Below are 21,498 nucleotides of genomic sequence, written 5' to 3'. Positions count from 1 at the left end.
CCATCTAATTTTGCTTTCTTCAAAAGCCCTACTAAAAGTACAGAAAATAGATTTAACATAAAAGACATACCCACAGGAATGGGGAAAACAAGAGACAGGAGGTATACAATTTTGAGAAGTAACTGCCTTAGCAGATCCAAGAAAACCGAATTCTCTGTAGTGGGGGAAGAAGAAAACAAATTTAACATAGTCCTCAGGACCATAAAAAAGTCTCAGGAACTTGCAGCATTAGATATGTCTGAGCCATTTTGCTAAATTTCCCCCCAATTTCTCTACTCCAAAAAAGGTTTGGAAAGTTATTCGCAGGTAGGAATAAAAGACAGGGCTCTAGGACTGTGGTATGTCAGGAACCATTAGTGAAAGCAGAGGCATATTGGAATTGCAGGGAAATTAACCGATTTTATGCAATTACCTCTCTGGAGCTCAACTGAACAATTAAACCCACAAGATTCAACAAAAGCTATAGATTTCCACCAGCTATGTATAGTTTATTTATTGTCTTTTCATTCTAAAGGTAATTTACCTATCAGGATTCATTTTTACATAAATAAGGTTGCTTGGTCCAATGACTGGCGTTTCACAAGTTTTCAAGGGAACAGAGGTAGAAAGTTAATCCAAGGTCAAATCTACTCAAAAAGGAGAAGAAATGTATTCTGTAGTAGTTTCCTTCCTTCCTTCCTTCTGTCCTTCCTTCCTTCCTTCCTTCTCTCAGGATAAATTCAACTCAGGAAAAATTACTTTGGAATGCAACATCAGCTAGTTAGAGAAAGTGCCTTGACTCTTTGGGTAAGTGTAAAATTTTATATTCAGGAAAAAATAAGATAATTTTACAAATAGAGATAGTGTACAATTTTAAATCCATGTTTTTAGACATGAGTCACTGGTGTTAGGGTAAGTGTCCAGAGCATTTGTCTGAGTAAGATGTTTGCAACAGAGTTTGATATGTTAAACTTATGAAGAGTGTATCTCAATCAATATTTATAACTTTGGGGAACAAATGTATTCAATTAATAATATTTTTATTTATTAGTGTTATAGATTGTATGTTAACAAATAGAGAAATGATAGTTGGTCATTAATTACCAAATTGGTATTGTACATGTACACATACAGAGTAATGATGATGAAGATGCTAAAAGGTAGCCTTGAAATGATGTCCCAGATTTTAATATAATAAAAATACAGGTAATATCAAAAATTAGAATGATCACAGCAATGAAAGCAACTTAAAAATATTCCAGAATTCCTTTGTAGTGGGCAAAGAGGTAGTAAATTCCAAAAATGTCTTAAGCAGCAAGAGCATCTTTGTAATGACAGCAGAAGCTCCAAGAAAACCTGTTTTAAAGGATGGCCCTCAGCTGTTTGTATTGACTCTGTTATGCTTGATTATAAAAAAGTATAGTCACATCATTTATAGTTATATCTCGTGGGACTTTTCCATACGTTCATATATTGATTATTTTTACCATCACGTCAATTTATACAACTTCTCTCTTCCATTTCTGGGCTAGGGATTGCTCTCGGAGGGTCTTTTGAATTCCCTGGTCCAGATCTAAAGTAGCATGTACTCATAGGCATGAAGATCCTTGTGCTACACCCAGGGCTCGTTTCTAGCAGATTTTAATTTGTTGCTTTCCAATTGGCCATGACCTATCATCAAATGACAGGCTTCAGTTTTGTATTGTTTTCTGATTACCAGCATTCTACCACTTCTTTAGCAGACCATGCAAGGCAGTAAAGGTCCCGTGCTGTGCTTTCTGTCCAGGAAGCCCTTGAACTCATCAACTTTTGAGTCAGATGAACACTTCTCTAGTGTGACAGAACGTCACTTTCCCTCAACTGTCACATACTTTATACATGATAAGAGTTTGTTCCCGACTCTAACATAGTCAAAGGACGGGGCTCTGCTGAGGGAAGAGATCACATGCTTTCCCTGAAGTGTGGGAGTGGTGAGGAGCTGAACAGCTGGAGGGAAACAGCTTTCATAGTAATCCTCCAGACGGTGATGTCAGGAGCCATTCTGCTGTCACATTGGCCATCAACACAGGCTTCATCAACCGCCTTAATTTCTCTATGTTTTTTTTAAGTCATTCATTTTGAAATATTTCAAACATACACAAAATTAAAGATAATACAATGAAATTTTATATACTCATGATCCAGATCCAAAACTTAAGAATTTGATACATTTATTTTATTTATAGCCAAAAATACTTTAAATCAATTTTATTTATCTTGGCATTCCTATCCTATGTATTTTATCATGCATCTCTAAAAATTATAGACTTTTAAAAAAACATAACCAGCATGCAATCATCACGCCTAACAAAATTACCAATTATTTCTTGGTATCCTCTTATACCCAGACATAATTACTTTTGCTTATAGTCTCAAAAATGTCACTTTTCAGTCTGTGTAATTATATCAGGATCCAGATAGGGTCCATACATTACGTTTGATTGTTTATTCTCTCTTAATCTAGAGCAGCACCCACTATTTTTTTTTTTTTAATATACCAGTCAATGGCTAGCAGACACTCGGCCTTTGTCCAGTAGATTTTAACACATTCTGGAACTGGTTGCTTCTTTTTGAGTTATCTAGCTTGTTTTTACATTTCCTGTATTTTCTATGAATACATAGCTCTACGTATTAGCTCTAGAGGTTTAATTAGATTTAGGTCTTTTATTTTTTCTGGCAAAAAAATTGCTTTTCTCTAGTGCCACGTGCTTCGTCAATATGAAGGGCACCAGAAGGCACATTCATCAGCTGTCACGTGTAGTGATTCTACGTGGGTGAACACATTGCTATTTGTCATCTCTTCTAGGCCTTTTAAGTAGATAGTGCTTTTTATAGGTTGAAGAAATTAGGTACTTGTGATATAAACTGCATTTTTCTAATATATCACTTTTATTTTCCTTTTCATAAGGGGGTCTTTTTCTTCTAATATAGTCAATATTTTACCTGGCATAAAGTGACCATCTTGTTTTATAGGTGCCACCTATCCATTTACAGCAAATTTTAGTTACATGCACTGTGTTTTACAGAAAATAGTTGAGATTCAGTTGCACTGTTATAGTTACCCCTATACTATGAGGGAGTTCAGATAATACTCTGTAATAGTCATTAAAACTGTGACTGCAGCTGCTCGCTCTCAGTAAGCAGTTCTACTCAGCATAACTGGAATTCCGTAAAATAGCAGGACTGCATTGAATTACCCTGAGTCATAAGCTTCCATCTCATTTCACTTAGATGAGAAAAGGAAAATGTGTTTCTTAATTTGTCAGGAAAGGCATTGCTGTATGCCTTATGGAACAGGCTGAATGAATGCTTATCAGCAATAAAATAGACATACTCACTATTTTCAGCATGTTTTAGGGAAAAATGTGTTATTGATGAAGTTGTTTTACTCTCAGAGCTGAGAAACCAAGATTTTAGATGCCCTACTAGGTGTGATAAGTCCAATAAATATCCAGAGATTTGGGCAGAATTTTAATTGCTATAAATTGAATTATCAAGTTCCAATTGTGATAAGTAATTTTACTAGAAATGAATCAGAAGGTACAGCCATAGTGGCTGCAAGAGAGTTGCACTCATAAATGACCCTGTCCTTTTCCCTTCCTGATAGTTTATTGGCTCGTGTGACCATCAGTAAATACTATAAAATATTTAGCTCCTCGAATCACCAGATCTTATTAGAAATGCAGAATCTTGGGTCCCACCTCAGATTTCCTGATTCAGAATCTCTGAGGCCACCTTAGAGTCTGTTTTAACCAGCACTCCAGATGATTCTAATACACATTAATGTTTGAGAAGCACAGTTTTGAACAACACAGAACATGGAGATCTTCATTATGAAAATAATTGAGGGTGACTCAGGGAAGGCACATAAAATGATGCCAGGCATGGTGGATTACATGGTAAGGAGAAGGGTCCCACTAGGATTATGGTCAACTGTTCTGTTTTACTCCACACTCTGCAAGTTTAACACTGAAAATCTTGTATTTCCTGGAAAACTCTAAGTGTCAGGCAAAATAAGGCAATTAGTCACCATAACCACCATGTGGCCAGCAACGCAATACATGAATAAATGGACAAGAGCTCCTCCCCGATACTATGATATTAGCTTTTGATATTGGCTGGTTTCCAAATGAAAAGTTTATATGGGAAATGTGGTAGCTAACAGCTTAGTTAATCTGAAAACAACTTTCGGCTCATTTCATTAATTTTTGCATTTTGTAATGGTTAAAATGGTTAAAAGTATGCCTGTAAGCCAGGCTTTATTGTTAAAATTTTGTTACTTTCATTTTCTAGCTATGTACTTTTTGACAGACAAATTAACATTAATGGTGTCCTTGTTTCTTCACCTGTGAAATGGGAATACTAAAGTACGCATTTATAATGTTATTGGGGTATTAAATGAATTCCAGCATTTAGAACAGTCCTGCTAGACACTAAAATTCAATAAATTTTACATATTATTACTAAGGAGTGACATTAGCCCTGGGACATCTGGAGGACCTCATTTATTTTGAGAATCAAAAAGATGCTTTGATCAAGAGAGAAAGTACATTCAATTTGCACTTTGCATCCAGTTGGAACACAGTGTTCAGAATGATTCTGAAGATACATCTAACAGTGGCAGGAAAAAGCATTGCTATTGACCCATTTTGTACCTGGCAAATAGGGGGCAGAATAAATATTATACAATTGCCAATGCTATGGTCAAGTAGCAAGAACAAGTTGGCAGCATGTCTACATGTGTCGACTGTATTAGAGTTGCTCTAGCTTTATATTATGAAGGTTGCAGAGAATCAGATATAGCGGATTGGTTCCACAATTATATGTTTGATAGTAGACTATAAAAATTGTCTTTGTGTTTACTAGACTCATGCCTTTAGGTGAAACTGAATCTTGAATTTATGTATATTATATCCAAAATTCATTGTTTTACTTCTCACTTATTGGGTTTGAATAGAATATACAGACATGTATAATAGTTTGGTTGGCATTATATGGAAGATGCACACATACATAAACATACATAATTATTTGGAAAATATTGACTTAATTAAATTGCTTGATATTTTTATTTGTTTAAAACTGTTGACTCATAGTAAAGTTTGTCCATTTATAGCTAAGAGTTATTTATCACGCATGAAGCAGTGGAAAAAACTAACAAGGTCCATACCTTTACAGAAATAAGAGTCTAATGTGGAAGCTTGACAAAAAATAAAATGTCACACCTATACCTACATAAGGACAACAGAGAAATGATTACTGTGGGAAGACAGTCACCATGGGTTTTTGTGTTTCTGCATGTCTCATGAGCAAGGGAGCTGTCAGCCCTCTTTTCTGCACTATTTTTTCAAGGTTGTTTGTATAGTGAACAACTATGGAAGATAGTTATAGTGTCTTCCTGCAGAGCAGAGAACAGGCACACTGTCCAGTGCAAGAAATATGATGTCTCCTGGATGAAAGGACAGGGAAGCCTCCGCCCATTATAGCCATAGACTGCTCAGGTTCTCCTGGCTCAGGGCTCCTCTCTGTAATGCAGCACATTGAGTGCATGGAGATTAGCGAGATGTCTTTGCATTTTCCTGAGAAGTGGGGGTTCAGGAAAATAGTGTAAAAATATTGCTATCTTAGCTACTGCTTTTGCTGTGAGTAAAACTACTACCCATTATCTCCAACTCAGGAGTCTACAATCTTTTATTAACGTCCATGCAACTGTGGCAGGCTAAATTGTTTGCTTGCATCTACGGTGAAACCTGATTTTTACCTTGGGTTTAATGGACAAGTCTCTCTTTCTCTCCCCCCTTCTCTCTTTTCCTCTCCTTATCTCTCAATCTCTTTAATCTCTCTCAGTAACAAAATTAAATGCAGCATAGCACAATTCTTGGACCAAAATTTCTCGTAAGAGCTTGTAAACATTACACATTTCACCTGCAATGTGAATTTTATCTTTCTCAGAAAGGCATTTATTTGCAAGGAAGTCACATCATGGCGTGACGTATGTGCAAATAGCATTTAACATAACAAAATGGTCTATTTCCATAAGTACCCAAAATAGGAGATAAAAAGATTAGTAAATATATGTTGAGCTCCTAGAAGTTTCAGGCCCATAGAGGACAATGAATTTCACCAAAAGACTTCTGGAACACCAACAATTAACAGAAAAATACTTAACAATAGTGGCAAAAACAGCCATCCATCTTTTGCTGTGACTGTTCTTCCTGATTTTAATGAGAAGGCTTCTGGTGTTTCACTGTTAGATATTGAACTGGCTCTATAATTTAGATTTATATTTTTAATCAAATTGAAGAACAATCATTCTAGTTTCTAGTTTACTGTTACTAAAAATTGACATTAGATCATATTAAATTTCTTTTTAGTGGCTATTGAGAAGACTTCTTTCCCCCAATTACTTAATAATATGATAAATTATACTAATGGACTTTCTAATATTAAAACTTCTTTGTGTTTCTATTTGTTCCTGTGAACTGTTATTTTGTCCTGCTGGATTAAATTTATGGATATATTTCTTAAGCATTTCTGTATTTATTCCTACCTTCCTTCATTAACTCCCACTATAAAAAAAAATGTGTACGTTTACTCCCAATTTGGCCTCCTTGTTTTGGTTTGTTATTATTATTATTATTATTTATTCTCCAAGTGGTTCCTTAGTAATTATAGAACTATGAAAAGTCCACAGGAAAAAAAAAAAAGTTTAGAGTCACGATAGCCAGGTAGAGGAATATGCTGTGTGTGACCTGCAATTTAAGCTGACTTCTTCTAAAATATTTCTTTCTTTGTATTCTACAGTTGTACTTGGAAGACTCTGGATACGTCTTGAAATTCTACTTGGTTTATTTCAAATTGATGAGATTATTTTATATAAGCTCGTAGGCTTTACTCATGTTTTAAATATGCTCCTTTATTTCTTTGAATACAAACATCATATTCTGTATTCTGTATTTTACATTTGGTAAATTTCTGCCTTTGTGGGTTTGATTCTGCAGTTGTTTTTGATATCTCTTTCTCACAGTGTCTTGTTTCTGTGAGTGTTTTATAATGGTGTGTGTGCGTGTGAAAGAGAGCAGGAAAAAGAGAGAGAGAGAATAAGTATTGGAAATTTTCCTGTAGAAAGTCTTTGAAAAGATATTTGTTGACTTCTCCAGTTCTCCAGTGCCTGGTGGGGCATCAAGTCTCCATGACTATTTAAAATTACTATTTTTCGTGTGTGTGTGTGTGTGTGTGTGTGTGCACGCGCGTGCATGTGTGCTGTGTGTGTATGTGTAGTGAGTCAGAGGCTAGGCTTTTTAATATCATTTTTAGAGATCTTGGTCAGCCACTTTCTCTCCTCCACCTTGCCACAACTGCCTGTTTGTTGCTGGTGTGGGAGTGTTTTGGATGTGTATCAAAGTGTGGTGTCTTCTTTTTTATGTATGTTCTCTGCCACAACCCACTAAAGGATACAGCTCTGGAAACACCAAACGTTGCTGCTTCTCACAGGACAGGGGTCTTTGGTGTGAACTTTCTGTTTGCAGTTACTACTTTTAGGTAACATTTTTGTGCAGAGCTATATTTCAACTCTTGGCTTTTCCCTCACTGGGTTTCTTTTTCATTGCATTTTTCAACCCTTCTTTCATACTGTGGTTGGGGATTTTGCTGCCTTCTAATTTCTCTGAAGAACTAGTTTTCTGTCATTATTATTATTACTATTATTTTGATGTTGATTTCAGAAAGGAAAGGGTCAGAGACACCTTTACCAGAGCAACTTTAGCTGAATGTTGCTTAGCTAAGCTTCATCAGACAATGATGGAAGTCTCTGAGCTCAAAACTTGGAATTAGGTTACAGAATGTCAGAAGTTTTATACCCAGTTTAATCTTCCAATAATACATACTCAAATTCTACCTCAACTACTCTATGGAGTTTCAATACCATCTAAATCACATTTTCCAATCTCTCCGTAGTTGAGATTTTGTGACTATCTATATTTATTATTCAAATAAGTTTGTTAATTACAATAGCTATTATGCCAGAAAACAGTCTTAGAACCAAATTTAACTAATGTTTTTAAGCTTCTCGACATTTGAATGTAAAAACGGTGTGCTTGAAAATTTAATAATGTTTGTATTTACAGAACAGATGCCACTGGGATGAGGTGGGTGGTAAAGTCTTAGCCTGACAGGAAGAGCACTATGTACTGGCCTTTTTGAATCTCTGAGAATTCCAAATTTCAGGACATTTTCTTGTTTAGGTTGAAAAACTAGGAATCTATTATGCTAATATTAAATATAAAATAATAAATCATTTTGAATAATTTTGAAATCATTGCTTATAACCATTAAACTATTTTCGAATGTGCCCATATTGCATTTTGTAAACCTCCCATAATAAAGTTAAGTACCTAAAGTTCTATAATTATAGATATTGAAACAGATAACTGAGCTTGGAACATTCAGTCCAGTTTTCAGCATGAAATTGCATCTGTCATTCATCATGGTTCACAGCCACAGGACAGCTCAACACAAAAGCCACCTTGCATTATCATCCCTGCTGTTTTCTCTCTCTTTATGTTGTAAAAGACACCCCTTTGTCCTGATCAGCAATTAAAAGACAGAAGATTTAGCGAACAAGGGGAAATTAAACCAGGGTCATCACAGAAGTAATAAAATCCTCTGTATTAGAGGCCCATCATAAACCTTCGTCTTATTCCCACAAAACTAACTATGTGGAGAGTTTCATTAAGTGGAGTCCTGAAATAATTTGTTGAGGGACCCTTTCCTACATTTTTTCTCCCAGAATACCTATCTCGATGTTATATTTTCTTAAGTTGATGGGTTCTCCTGTGTGATGTTACATTTATGAGTGGAAAGGCTGAGATGAAAAGTAAGTTGAGCTGGTGAATCAATACCATAAGTGTGGTCAAACAAGAAGCAAACTATAAACTTCTAGATTCTATGTTTGCTCTTCCAGTCCCCTCACTGTGAAGCATGGCTTAGTCACCTCCTTGCACTATGTCTCAGTGTCCCTGAAGTTTCCATATGCTCTTTACTGTCTTCTGAGACCCTGCTCCTGAAACTTTAATATACAGACAGATCCCCTGGGGATCATGTTAAAATGCAGATTTGGATTTAGTAGGTCTGAGATTCTGAATTTATTAACAAACTTCCAGGGGGTGCTAATACTGTGCTGCTGAACTCACACTCTAAGTAACAAGCGTTTAGAACTTTCTACCCAAGATGGCAGCTACTACTCCATAGGTCCTATTGAGTCCTGGAAATGTGGCTAGTGAGACGAAGGAATTGAAATTTAAATTCTGTTTAACTTTAATTAATTTGAAATTAAATTAAAAAATAATATGTAACTCAATTGTTGGAAAACTTTTCTGTTTAAAACAACTTGGGTATGTGAATCTATCTTTTTAACCATATACTTTATGAAATTTAAATATAGATCAAGTAGTTTCAATAAAAATTTAACGTCTGAGTTGATACGTGCTGTAATTGAAAAATATGCACCAGATTTGGAAGACTTAGTATAAAAACAGAATAAAATGTGTCATTTATATTTTATATTAATTACATATTAAAATAATATTTTGAATACACTGAATTAAGTATATTATTAAATCAATTAAATGTGTTTCTTTTTACCTTTTTAAAATGTAGCTAGAAGAAAGTTTTAAATATATATATATACACACACATATATATATATGCATACATGCGCGCACACACACACACACACACACACACACACATAAAATTTTATACTTCTATTGGGCAATATTGGTCCAGAGGGTGGCACTCAGCCCTTAATTCCATCATAGTTGGATTTTCCATAGGGTCAATTCCCTAAAACCTGCAGAAATAATTTTCAAAAAGTGTATCTTCCTTTCTTGTTCTTTTATTCTCTTTACCTTTTCTCCCCCCATATCTTTCCCTCTTTCTATCCATCTTCCACTCTACTCTCTCTTTCTCAATAACTGCTTGTTATCCTAGACTCCCCTTTCTCACTCATCATTCCGCCCGATCAGTTGTCAATAGATTTCACCTCATTAATATGTCTTGCCTCATACCCACCTTCAGCACCTGCATTCACGTCCCTCCCTCTCCTCTCACCTGGATTTCTTCATTCGTTTCCTCCTTGGGCTGTCTTCTCACTCCTGACCCCTTCGTCCATTTGTCTCCTCATCTGGTGTGTCCTCTCTGCTGGTACTCGAATGAGTGAAAATAAAACCTAATTATTTTATTTCCCTTTTTAGCATCCTTCAGTGGGTTTACCTACACTTTCTGGATGTAATTCAAAGTCTGGATCAACACAAAAGGCCCTAAATGTTCTGCTTCTGCCTCCTTTCCAGACTTTGCCTCCTAGTCAACTCCTTACTGTATATCCTGTATCCAGCTACACTGAGTGACCCATAGTATCCACGGCATGAGTTGTCCTGTTTTAGTATCTTTCCACGCCTCTGTCTGGAATGTTACTATCCTCTTCTTCCCTTTGTGAAATCCTACTCATCTTTCAACACTCAGTCCATATCACTTCCTCTACTTGTGAATTTCATGTTCATTTAAATAACTCCTTTTTTGCATTTCTCTCATGGTAATCAGTGCATAACTGTTTCTTCCAACCATTATTTTTAACTCTATCCTGAAAGTACCACTGAAATAATTTACAACTTTGATATGACTAACCTTCAGGTATTTATAGACAGTACTCTCACTCCTCCAGAACGTTTATTCTCCAAGATTAACAGAATCCTGGAGCTACCTAAGGACTCACAGAATTAAGAATGTTTCCCCGTCTTGGTCAAGACCATACTTGATTCTTTCTCATGTCAGTAAGACAAAAATTATAGGACCTAAAAGGCAGAGCCTGCCATAGAAAATGCAATGCTGGGCAATGTTCAGGTATTATCCTCCCTTAACCTGCTTTCTGTCTGAAAAAGTGATTTCACAATTGCCTGAGCAGATCTGGACTTGAGTTGGTGACACTCACAGGTCAATGAGGCTTCCCAGCAAAGTCATTGTCCATGAGGGGCCTGAATGACCATGAGCTCCCGGGCACCAAATAAAGGTGAATGAAGTCTTCTGATCCCCTTTACTACTTTCATCAGGGAAGTAATTATAGGCTCATGATCACAATTAAAACTGCAATACTTTGTGGACTCATGGAGACATCCAACCAAAACCTTATTACCTCATTTGGGACACTGAGGAAAAGGCTTTTCTTTCTTCTGTTATGGAAATTTAAAAGCCAGCAAGAATGATATCTAAACAAAGAGGAAGTTTTAACAGCTAATTTGCAGATATTGCACATTTGTGATTTATATGTAGGGGCTCAAAGACACTAGCATAGTTTTCTAGAAAATGATGATCACAAATAACTCGGATTTCCTTAAGTAGGAGGTCCTGGGTTGTCTTAGATTGAGCTTTCTAGAAGCAGAGCCTGAGACAGAGATTCAGGTGCAGGTGATTTACTGAGAGAAGCTCTTGGGAGAAAGAGAGTGAGGAAAGCGGGATGGAGTAGAAGAAACAGCTGTGCAGGAATGTGGTCTTGGCTATAGTCTAGCTTCTGCCTGATTCCCTGGGAGCTCTGGAGCTTGAATAGCAGCCAGAATTGTCTCAACTTGAGGCAAAGGAGCTGGCAGTCATTTGCTGCAGGTTGACCTCAGAAGAAAGGGTGAAACTTTCTTCAGGAAGTGGGTGTATCTTCTCAGCAGATGACAATTCCCTGGGGAGAGAGCAGTGGGGAACCACCATTCATTAACCACCAACATACAGCAGCAGTAGAGAGATGTGTGGGGAATCTAGAGTGACTACTATGTGAATCCCTCAAAAAAGATGATACCCCACTGTAAAAACACCTTCACAATGACATAGTTTCCAGTTTTAGGACCACACAATTCATCTTTATTCTATGGGATGTGTCATAAAATGTGGCATTCAGAACTAAACCAAATAATCTATATCAAGTTTGAATATTACAGATTATGGTGACTCTTGACCTCACTTGTTGGGTTATAATGAGGACACAGAGCTCCAAGATCAGGCAGGGGAAATGCTGGAAGGTACTATGCAGGTGTGGAGGGCAGCTACTAAAGTGGCTAGGCCAGAGTAGTTCCAAGAGAGCTGTGAAAAAAAGGGCATGGTGTAATGGAGATTGATTTTGGCAGGTGACAAATCTAAGAAGAACCATTCTGGTGAGTAGGGAAAGATCAGCAGAGGTCCCAGGCGATGGGAATAATAGAAAGTCTGAAGGGAGTGATGCAAGGAATAAGAGAGGGAATGGTGTTAAGATTTCAAGTAATCATTCCATTCACAGCCAGGCCCAGCTATTACCTAATAAAAGAATAAAAGGAGTAGAATTCCAGGATTGCAGGGAAGCCCTTGAAAAAACTAAGCATTGCATCAGAAGTTTAGCCAAGGAACCTAGTCAAAAGGCCTCCCGGACTGGCAAGGGCATAGAGCACTAAGTGGCAAATAAAGTTTCAAGCATGGTGATCCAAATTAGGCCAACACTACAGGCTTTGAAAAATATGCAGTTAGAAGATTCAGGTTAGAGAAATGCAATGAATTCCAATAATCTGCATGTGAACCTTCTGTTTGATTCCATCTCAAAAAATAAAAAGATAAAAAAATAAGGGCAAGGCAGACTAGCACCAAGTAGAAATCAGTAGTTCTCAAATTTGAACATGAATCAGAATAGCTTGGAGGGTTTGTTAAATAAAGATCCCTGGAATCCCCAGAGATTCTGATTCATTAAGTCTAGGATGGATTAACAGGACAATACACTCCTTTCAAGTGTACATGGAAAAGTTACCAGGCCAGGATAGATCACATTTTAGGCTATAAACAAGTCTGAATAAATTTAAAAGAACTGTAATCATACAAAGTATGTTTTCTGACCAAAATAAAATAAAATTAGAAGTCAATAACAGAAAGAAATTTGGGAAATTTATAAGTATTTGGAAATGAAATAAAACAGTCCTAAATAATCTATAGGTGAGAGAAGGGATCAAGGAAAATTAGAAAATATTTGAATATGAATGAAAATGAAAACAAAATATACAAAATATATGGGATGCACCTAACACAGCATTCAGAGGAAAATTATAGCTATAAAGAGCTATCTTTTAATAAGAGGAAATATCACAAATCAGTAACATAAACTTCTACATTTAGAAACTAGAAAAAAATATCCAAAGCAGTCAGAAGGAAGGAAATGATATAGATTAAAGAAATAATTAAAAATAAAGAACCGATTTAAAAATAGAAAAAAAAAAGTTTTTTTATATGTATCAACAAAATCCAAAATTTTTTAGCTAGTCTGACAAAGAAAAAAAGAGAAAAGACTCAAGCTACTAGAATCAGGATGAAAGAGGAGCCATCACTATAGACTTTACAGAAATAATAAGGATTATAAGGGAACAATTGTATGCCAGCAAATTAGGTAAGAGATGAAATGAGCAATTTCCTGGAAAGACACACACTACAAAAATTTACTCAAGAAGAAATAGTCTGTACTGGTAAACCTTTCTTTTAGGTATACTTTGTAAAGAGTAAAGTAAATAAATTCAATTGTTAGTTTAAAAACTTCTCACAAAGAAAAGCCAGGTCCAGGTGGCTTCACTTGTGAATTCTACCAAATATTAAAGAATTAGCACCAATCTTTCACAAACTTTCAAAAAATATAAGACAAGGAACATTTCCTAACTCACCCTATAAGGCCACTATTACCAAATATGAAAAACAGACAAAAATAGCATACAAAAACTACAGACCAATATCTCTTATGAATGTAGACATAAAAGTTTTCAAAAACTTATGAGCAAGCTGAACCCAGCAGCATATAAAAAGGACTGTACCATGACCAATTGGATTTATCCCAGGAATATGAGTTTGACTTAACATTTGAAAATCAAACAATGTAATATATAATATTAATCAAGTAAAGGGCAAAAACCACATGATCATCTTGATGGGGGTGGGGGACATTTGACAATATCCAACACCCTTTAATGATAAAAACACTCAACAAAATAGGAATAGAAGGGGATAACATAATATTTAATGGTGAAAGATTCAAAGTTTTCTCTTTAAGACGAGGAATAGCACACTCTCACCACTTCTAGTCAACATTTTACTGGATATCTATCCAGAGAAATTGGGCAAGAAAATAAAATGAAAGATATCCTAATCAGAAAAGGAAGTAAAACTATCTCTTTTTTCATATGATATAATTTTCATATGGAAAATTATAAGGAATCCACCAAAAAATCACTATAACTAGTGAATGAGTTCAGCAAGGCTACATTATACAAAATTAATATAAAAATTATATTTTTCTATGCAATACCAATGAACAATTCACAACTGAAATCACACAAAATAATTCCATTTAAAATAACATAAAAAAACTTACCTATAAATTCAACAAAGGAAGTGTAAGACTGGTACACTGAAAACTACAAAACATTGTTGAAAGCAGTTAAAGAAGATTTGAGTGAATGGAAAAACATCGCATGTTCAAAGATTGGAAGACTTCATATTGTTAAGGTGGCGATGCTCCCCAAACTGGTCTACAGATTCAATGCAAACTCTACTAGAATCCCAGCTGGCTTTTAAAAAGGAACTTACAAGCTGATTTTAAAACTCATATGGAAATGAAAAAACACATATGGAAATAAAACTCATATGAAAAAGTATACAGAATAGTAAAAACAATCTTGAAGAAAAACAAAACTGGAAGACTCATCCATTCCAATTTGAAATCTTACTACAAAGCTGCAGTAAAAAAGATCAAGTAATATTAGCAATAAGGATAGACATACAGCTCAATAGAAAAGAACTGAGTCCAAAATAAACTCTAAAATTTATGGTCAATTAATTTTTGACAAGGGTGTAAAGAAAATTCAATGAAGAAACAATAGTTTTTCAATTAAATCAAGCTGGGACAGCATGCAAAATAATTAATTTGAACCCCTACCTCATATCATACTCAGTAATAAATTAAAGTGAGTATAGACTTAAGTTTAAGTATTAAAAAGTTAGTTAAAACTTTTAGAACAAAACAGAAGTAAATCTTTGTCACCTTAGATTAAGTAACGGTTTCTTAAATATGACACCAAAAGCACAAAAGAAAAATGTTTAAATTGGACTTTGTCAAAATTTAAAACTTTCATGCTTCAAACTGCACCATCAAAAAAATAAAAAATAAAAAAGAACAATCCACAGTCTTGGAGAAAATATTTTCAAATCACATATTTGATAAGGAGCCTTTATGCAAATTATATAAAGAGTTATGACAGTGTGGTAATAAAAATACAAATAATTCAATTTAAAAATGGACAAAAGATTTGAATAGACATTTCTTCAAAGAATATGTACAAATGGACAATAAGAACATGAAAGGATGTCCAATATCATTTAGGGAAATACAAATCAAAACTACCGACTACAATGGCTTTAATTAAAAGGATAGCCAATAACTTATTTTGGTGTGGATATAGAGACATTAGAACACTCATGCACTGCTAGTGAGAATACAAAATGGTGCAGACACTTTGGAAAACAGTTTTCCAGTATCTCAAAATGTTAATCATAGAGTCACTATATGACCCAGCAATTCCATTCTCTGGAATAAAATTAAAACATAAAAACACACAAAAACTTGTATATGAATATTCTTAGCAGAATTATTCGTAATAGCCAAAAAGGAAAGAACTCCCAAATTCATCAATGAATAAGTGTGTAACCAAATGTGATATCTATACAGAAGATTCTATTCAGCCACGAAAAGGAATACAATGTTAATGCATGCTATAGCATGGATAAACCTTGAAAATATCACCCTAAGTGAGAGAAGCCAGTCACAAAAGACTACATATTGCATAATTCCAGTTACATAAAATGACCCAAATAGGAAATTCTATAGAGACAGAAAGTAGATTAGAGTTGCCTAGGACTGTGCAGGAGGAGAAAGGTGGGGAGTGACCACTAACAGGTACAGGGTTTCTTTTTGGGATGATGAAAATGTTCTAAATTCAGATTGTAGTGATCATTTTAATTGTGTGAATATATTAAAAACCGTGAAGGTGTGTGTTTAAAGAGGTAAATTTTATGATATGTGAATTATATCTCTATAAAACTTTTTAAAAATAACCTTATATTTATTTGTACTTAATTAAAAGTTAGGTTTGAGTTATCCTTTGGTACTTCAGGGAGGAGAATTTGAGGGTTGTTGATTGATAACCTGGGTTTAAAACAGCATTTTACATCAGCACATGCCAGTGTTCTGAAATGGAATAATTTACCAAGGAAACTGAACTCCTACTTTCACCTTCCCTTATGTAAAGTTTCACCTGAGAGCTAATTTTAATGCTCAGATAAAAGGAGATTTATTCTGGAGCCTCCACATGACTTTTTTCTATAAAGAATCTTTGCTGCTTAACCCAGGAAGATTTGCCTCGGGGATTAACAGATGGAACACCTCAAAGCTGATCCTAAAACTGCACCCTAAGTGTGGTTATTCCACACCCACGGCGGCTGGCTTAGAACAAGGTCATATTTCCTCTCCTGGTTTCTCTTTGGCACCAATTTTGTTGGGAGAGAATCAGACAGGAGTGCCACACAAAAGATCTTCCTCTGGCCTCTAGCAGAATGCTGAGGCCTGTCTGCACAGTCTTCCCAAGTGACCAGCCCACTTGTGGGGCCGGCTGGGCAAAGAGGAGAGGAGCTGATCAGGTTTCCTAGCTTTGAAGTAAAGAATGAGCCAGAATGAAGAAGCTCCTGATCAAAGGCCACCAAGAGATAAGGAAGGCGACAGTAACTCTCCAGGGAGAGCCCAGGCATCTGAGACCAGGTGGAAAGAGGTCACCCAGCTCTCTGAATGGGCACTTTGTTTCTGTTCCTTTTGACAACAGGGAACATTTTAGCAAACCAGCAATTTATATGTCAGATTGGCCTAATGCAATGGTGCTCAAACTTTGATATGCATCAGAATTGCTTGGGGGAAGTTTCTGGAAATGCAGATGCCTGGGCTTTTCCCCCAAAGTTTGTATTTCCTTAGGTCTGAAATGGGGAATCTCAGCTCTGCATTTTTATCAAGTTTTCCCTGGTGATTTAGATGCCCACTGAGTTTAAAAACTACTGGGCCAAATGCTATGGCACAAGACCAGTTTGGAGGGGAAAAGCATATTTCAGGAAAATGTGTTTTCTTCATATTACAGTTATCCTACAATTTCAAATATTCTTTAGGAAATCTCAAAGAAGAGAGTTTATTTTCAGTAGCTCTAATCTACAAATTACCTAAATACAGGATAGAAAACTTAGAATTCTCTGGGTACCCAAATGCCTTTGTTAGCATTCCAGGCACTGGGCTAGGTACTAAAGGTGGAAATGAATAACACAGCCTTGTTCCCAAGAGCTCAGCATTTGCTGGGGAGACAGACATGTAAACAAAATAAATGAAGTATTAGAAGAAGAATGTAGAAGGCCTTGTTCCAGCCCAGGAAGAGAATGACTAACTCTGCCTGGAGGAAAAGAGGCAGCTGAGGCTTTCCCAAAAACGCAAGGTTGGAAGCCAGTCTTCAGTACTGAGGAGCAATCTGCCTCCCTGGCATGGGAGGTACGGGTGACCTGGCAAGGAAGTGGGAATATTCCAGTCCGAGGGGAAGTTCTGTGCAGAGACACAGGCCTATAAACCCTGGGAAGTTCAGTATGACAGGGAACACAGAGGATGTTGGTGGTAGGGTGGCCGGGGATAATGCAGATAAGTAGCCTCAGTGTGAAAGAACCTGTAAATCTTGTGAAGGAGGCTTTTTGACTTTGTCTGTAGGGAATGAACACTTAATACAAAAATTTCTCCCATGTCTGGGAACCGCCGAACCTGGAATCCTAGGTATAAAACTGTTGCTCAAAGTCCAGGATGCTTGAATTGGGCATGTATAAGGGATGCATTTCCAGAACTATAAAAACTCAGTATTTACTTCACAATTGATTTTGCAACTGCTAAATGAATACGAATAACAGTTAGTGTTTGCAAAGTGCTTTAAAGTCTAAGAGAAAAATTAGTAGCTATTATGACATGCTTTTCACGGCCTTATAGTAACTACGAAAGGCAAGTGTTATTGGCTCAGCGTTCTAGAAAACATTTTTTAGAGAGGCTAAATAACTTTTAGACATCTCATGGCTTGTGAAGTAGCAGATTTAAGACTCAAGCACACATGTGATTGTGAATCTTATGATTTTTCTACTACAAGATGTGATTTTACTGATCAAAAATATAACTAAACACAGAAACATTATTAGAGACCAGCAAATATACCATGAAGCTCTGTAACAATCTAGAAGACAGATTCAAGAGAGCAATGTTATGGTTTCTGAATTTGTCAAAATAGGCCTGGCTAGGCTGGCATTACAAAAAAATAAGCAAAACCCAACCACAGCAATAAAAATGAGATCAAAGAGACTTACTACAGTAAGAGTTAACTTCTCACTCATGTCACAATCTGATGCAGTGGGAACAGCACTGCTGGTGTTTCTTCTCCTCACGGTAACTCAAGGCCCAGTCTGTTTCCATCTTGGGACCACACCTCTTCACAGTTGCAAGGTTGCCCTGGCACCATCCCACCAGCAGGTAAGAATTTGTACAGCCATCTCACTAGGACTCTCAGCCCAACCGTGTGACTTGCTTTGGCCAGTGAGATATTAGCAAATGTCATGCCTGCAGAGGCTTAAAAAAGCACGGCATACCTAGCCTTGCTTCTGCCTGTACCCAGCCTGAACCTTGTGTACTGTGGGGAGAATAAGTATGTCCATTATTGATTGACTTTAGTTCTCTTTACTGTATGTGATAATCATGCATAGGAGAATAATGTGCTTTGTGACCTACAAAGTTTTTGTACAAATGTCAGTTGTTTTTCATATTATAAATGCTGACTTAAAAAAAAAATTGAGGCGAAATACATACAGCAAGGATTTATTGAGCCAAAATGATGATTGCAACTGGGGAGATGCATAGATCAGATCACCCTAAAAAATGTATTTTAAAGAGGGCCAGCAGAGCTTATAATCACAAGAAGGAGGAAGAGTCAAAAAGAGGGAAAGAGAAAGACAGCCCCGCCTAATTACTTTTCATCAGGTTTTCCATTGGTTGTACATGAAATAGATTTGGGATTGTTGCTAGCCTACCCCCTGCATGCAGGGATCTAGGGTAAGGGGAATAAGTATTATAGGTTATTTTATGGCTTTTGGGCACCATTATGGCTGCTTCTAAGTAAAATTGTCTTATGATAACATTTTCCAGGATAGGTGGATGTGTTTACTGACTTATTCCAGATCTCCCAAGGCACTATAATTTAGCTGACCTGGTCACAGCAGATTCTTTTGGTTATCATAATTATCACCCTAATAATTATCATGTCTAGGCCATCCGTACTACTGAGTTAGTATTCTAAGACTCAGCAATAGCTGATGCAATCTGATGAAGACTGTTGAAAAATAAAAGTAGTGTGGATTTCTTAAAAATCATTTGTTATGAACTGAACTAAATTAATTACGCCCTGCTTTAGGTACTTTGGGTAGGCGATGGCAGCCACTGAAAAGAGTTTGAGGTAAGTGAGAGTTAGTTACACTCACAACTTCACTGCCAGACTATAATGAAATCTAGTCTTATACCAAATTCCACCACACATATGGGCATTAAATTATAAAAGCAGTTCATAAAAACTGTCTATAAATTTGATGGCATTCCAGCTCTCTGTCTTTGTAGGTGCCCTGACCACTCCTTGCATGATAGTTCACTCAAGGGGGACACAACCTTCCAGAGAACCTGTTCCTTTTTGAATTGGGCTCAGGTGTCCTTTAAAACCAATGGCTGGACACAGCATCACTTAGCAACTGAGTCCTCTGTTTGCACTCACTGGATTCTATTTCCATACTTGTGTATGATTGGGAATGTCTCTACAATATTTGTAGCCTTCAATTTTGTCAACAAGCCACCTGCTTTCACCAAAATTTCTCATGTTCAGTACACTAACTAGAATAGTCATGATCAAGATAGGGCTAAGAAATGAGCTTATGGCAGCTGCCCGGGCAGTATGGCACTCTCTAATTAATACCAGCTGGTCACCCCTGGACTGTGCATTTTTGATGAAGGTAATTGACTATCACTAGTATTAAAGCTAAGACTAACTGGCAAGCACATAATACCACACTGACAATGCTGACGATCACTGACACATCTCATGGAGATGGGTAATGCCATGTCACTTGGGGATTAGAGGATTTTCACTCATCCTGTCTACAAACATTGTTGATGTCTCTCCTCTGAGCTCTTTATTATACCACTAACTATTTTCATGGTGACATATTTGATAACACAGTGTAGAGATACACTCCCTATGCTTGACACAGACCCAAAATTCATATGAAAAAAGCCATTCAGTTTTAGACATAGCACTGTAGGCTGTAGATGTTAGGCTATGTATCTACAGTCTGTAAAGACAGGTTACCTAGAACTGGGGGTGTTTTAATTTCCAGAGACCTTCACAGTTTGGCAGAGGTCCTAGATGCAGAGTTAACTCCTCCCCTGGCAAGAAGGAAGGTATTTTATGAGATTGGGTTGGATCTCGCTGTCTCTAGCTCACTGCCTGAGAGAAAACAGAAAGCTTTGTCTGACTTTCAGGTATACTCCCTTCAAGAGTCAAACCTCTTTCCCTGACCCATGGAGATGTGGCAACTTGCAGCAACCCTAAACCAGGATTATGACTCCCACGCTGACATTAGCAATTGATTGAAATGCGGTTTCAGGCAAGGGCAGAAGGAAATAGCACGCAACAATACAGCCAACTTCATTGTGCTAACTCTGAGCTACAGCTCCCTGAGAACCAGGTGTGAGTTGAATAGAAAGGATATTATTGGCTCAAGCTTCCACTGGGTGGTGTAGAAAGGAGGACATGTGGCATACCTGTCAACCTCACCTGACTCATAACCATCATTTCCCCCATTTTTTTTTTCACGTTCAGTCCTCTCTCCTTTCCTCTCTCTCTCTTATCTGCCTCATTGGCAGGTGTTCAGATTTCAATAGAAAAAAATTGGAAAAATAGTGCTCCAGAATCCAGACAACTGAAGCTCTACCTCAAAGAATGAAGAGGAAATAATTGACATGTAGCCACTGTCAAAATTTGGGAGTAGAAGAGAAGAGGAAGAAATGAAAAAGTTATGTGGGCTTGTTCTCTGCCAACCCAAACTTTATGTTTGTTAGTACATTGTCTCACAAAATTCCTGGTTGTGAGGTATTATAATCACAATTCAATAGGTGAAAAAATCCAAAGATCAAAGTATGCAAGCAACCTGCCTACAGTTCCACACGTAGTAAAAGACGGCAGTGGGATTCAAGGCCAAGTTCATTTATCCAATCAAGCTGCCCCACCCTTCTTTCTTTTCATCACCTGTTTTCATTACCTCAGTTGTGCCTGATTTACTTTC

Source organism: Cynocephalus volans, chromosome 1, assembly GCF_027409185.1.
Source record: "Cynocephalus volans isolate mCynVol1 chromosome 1, mCynVol1.pri, whole genome shotgun sequence".
Taxonomy (NCBI): domain Eukaryota; kingdom Metazoa; phylum Chordata; class Mammalia; order Dermoptera; family Cynocephalidae; genus Cynocephalus; species Cynocephalus volans.
The sequence above is the reverse complement of the archived record's forward strand: the minus strand, read 5'-3'. Positions refer to the sequence as shown.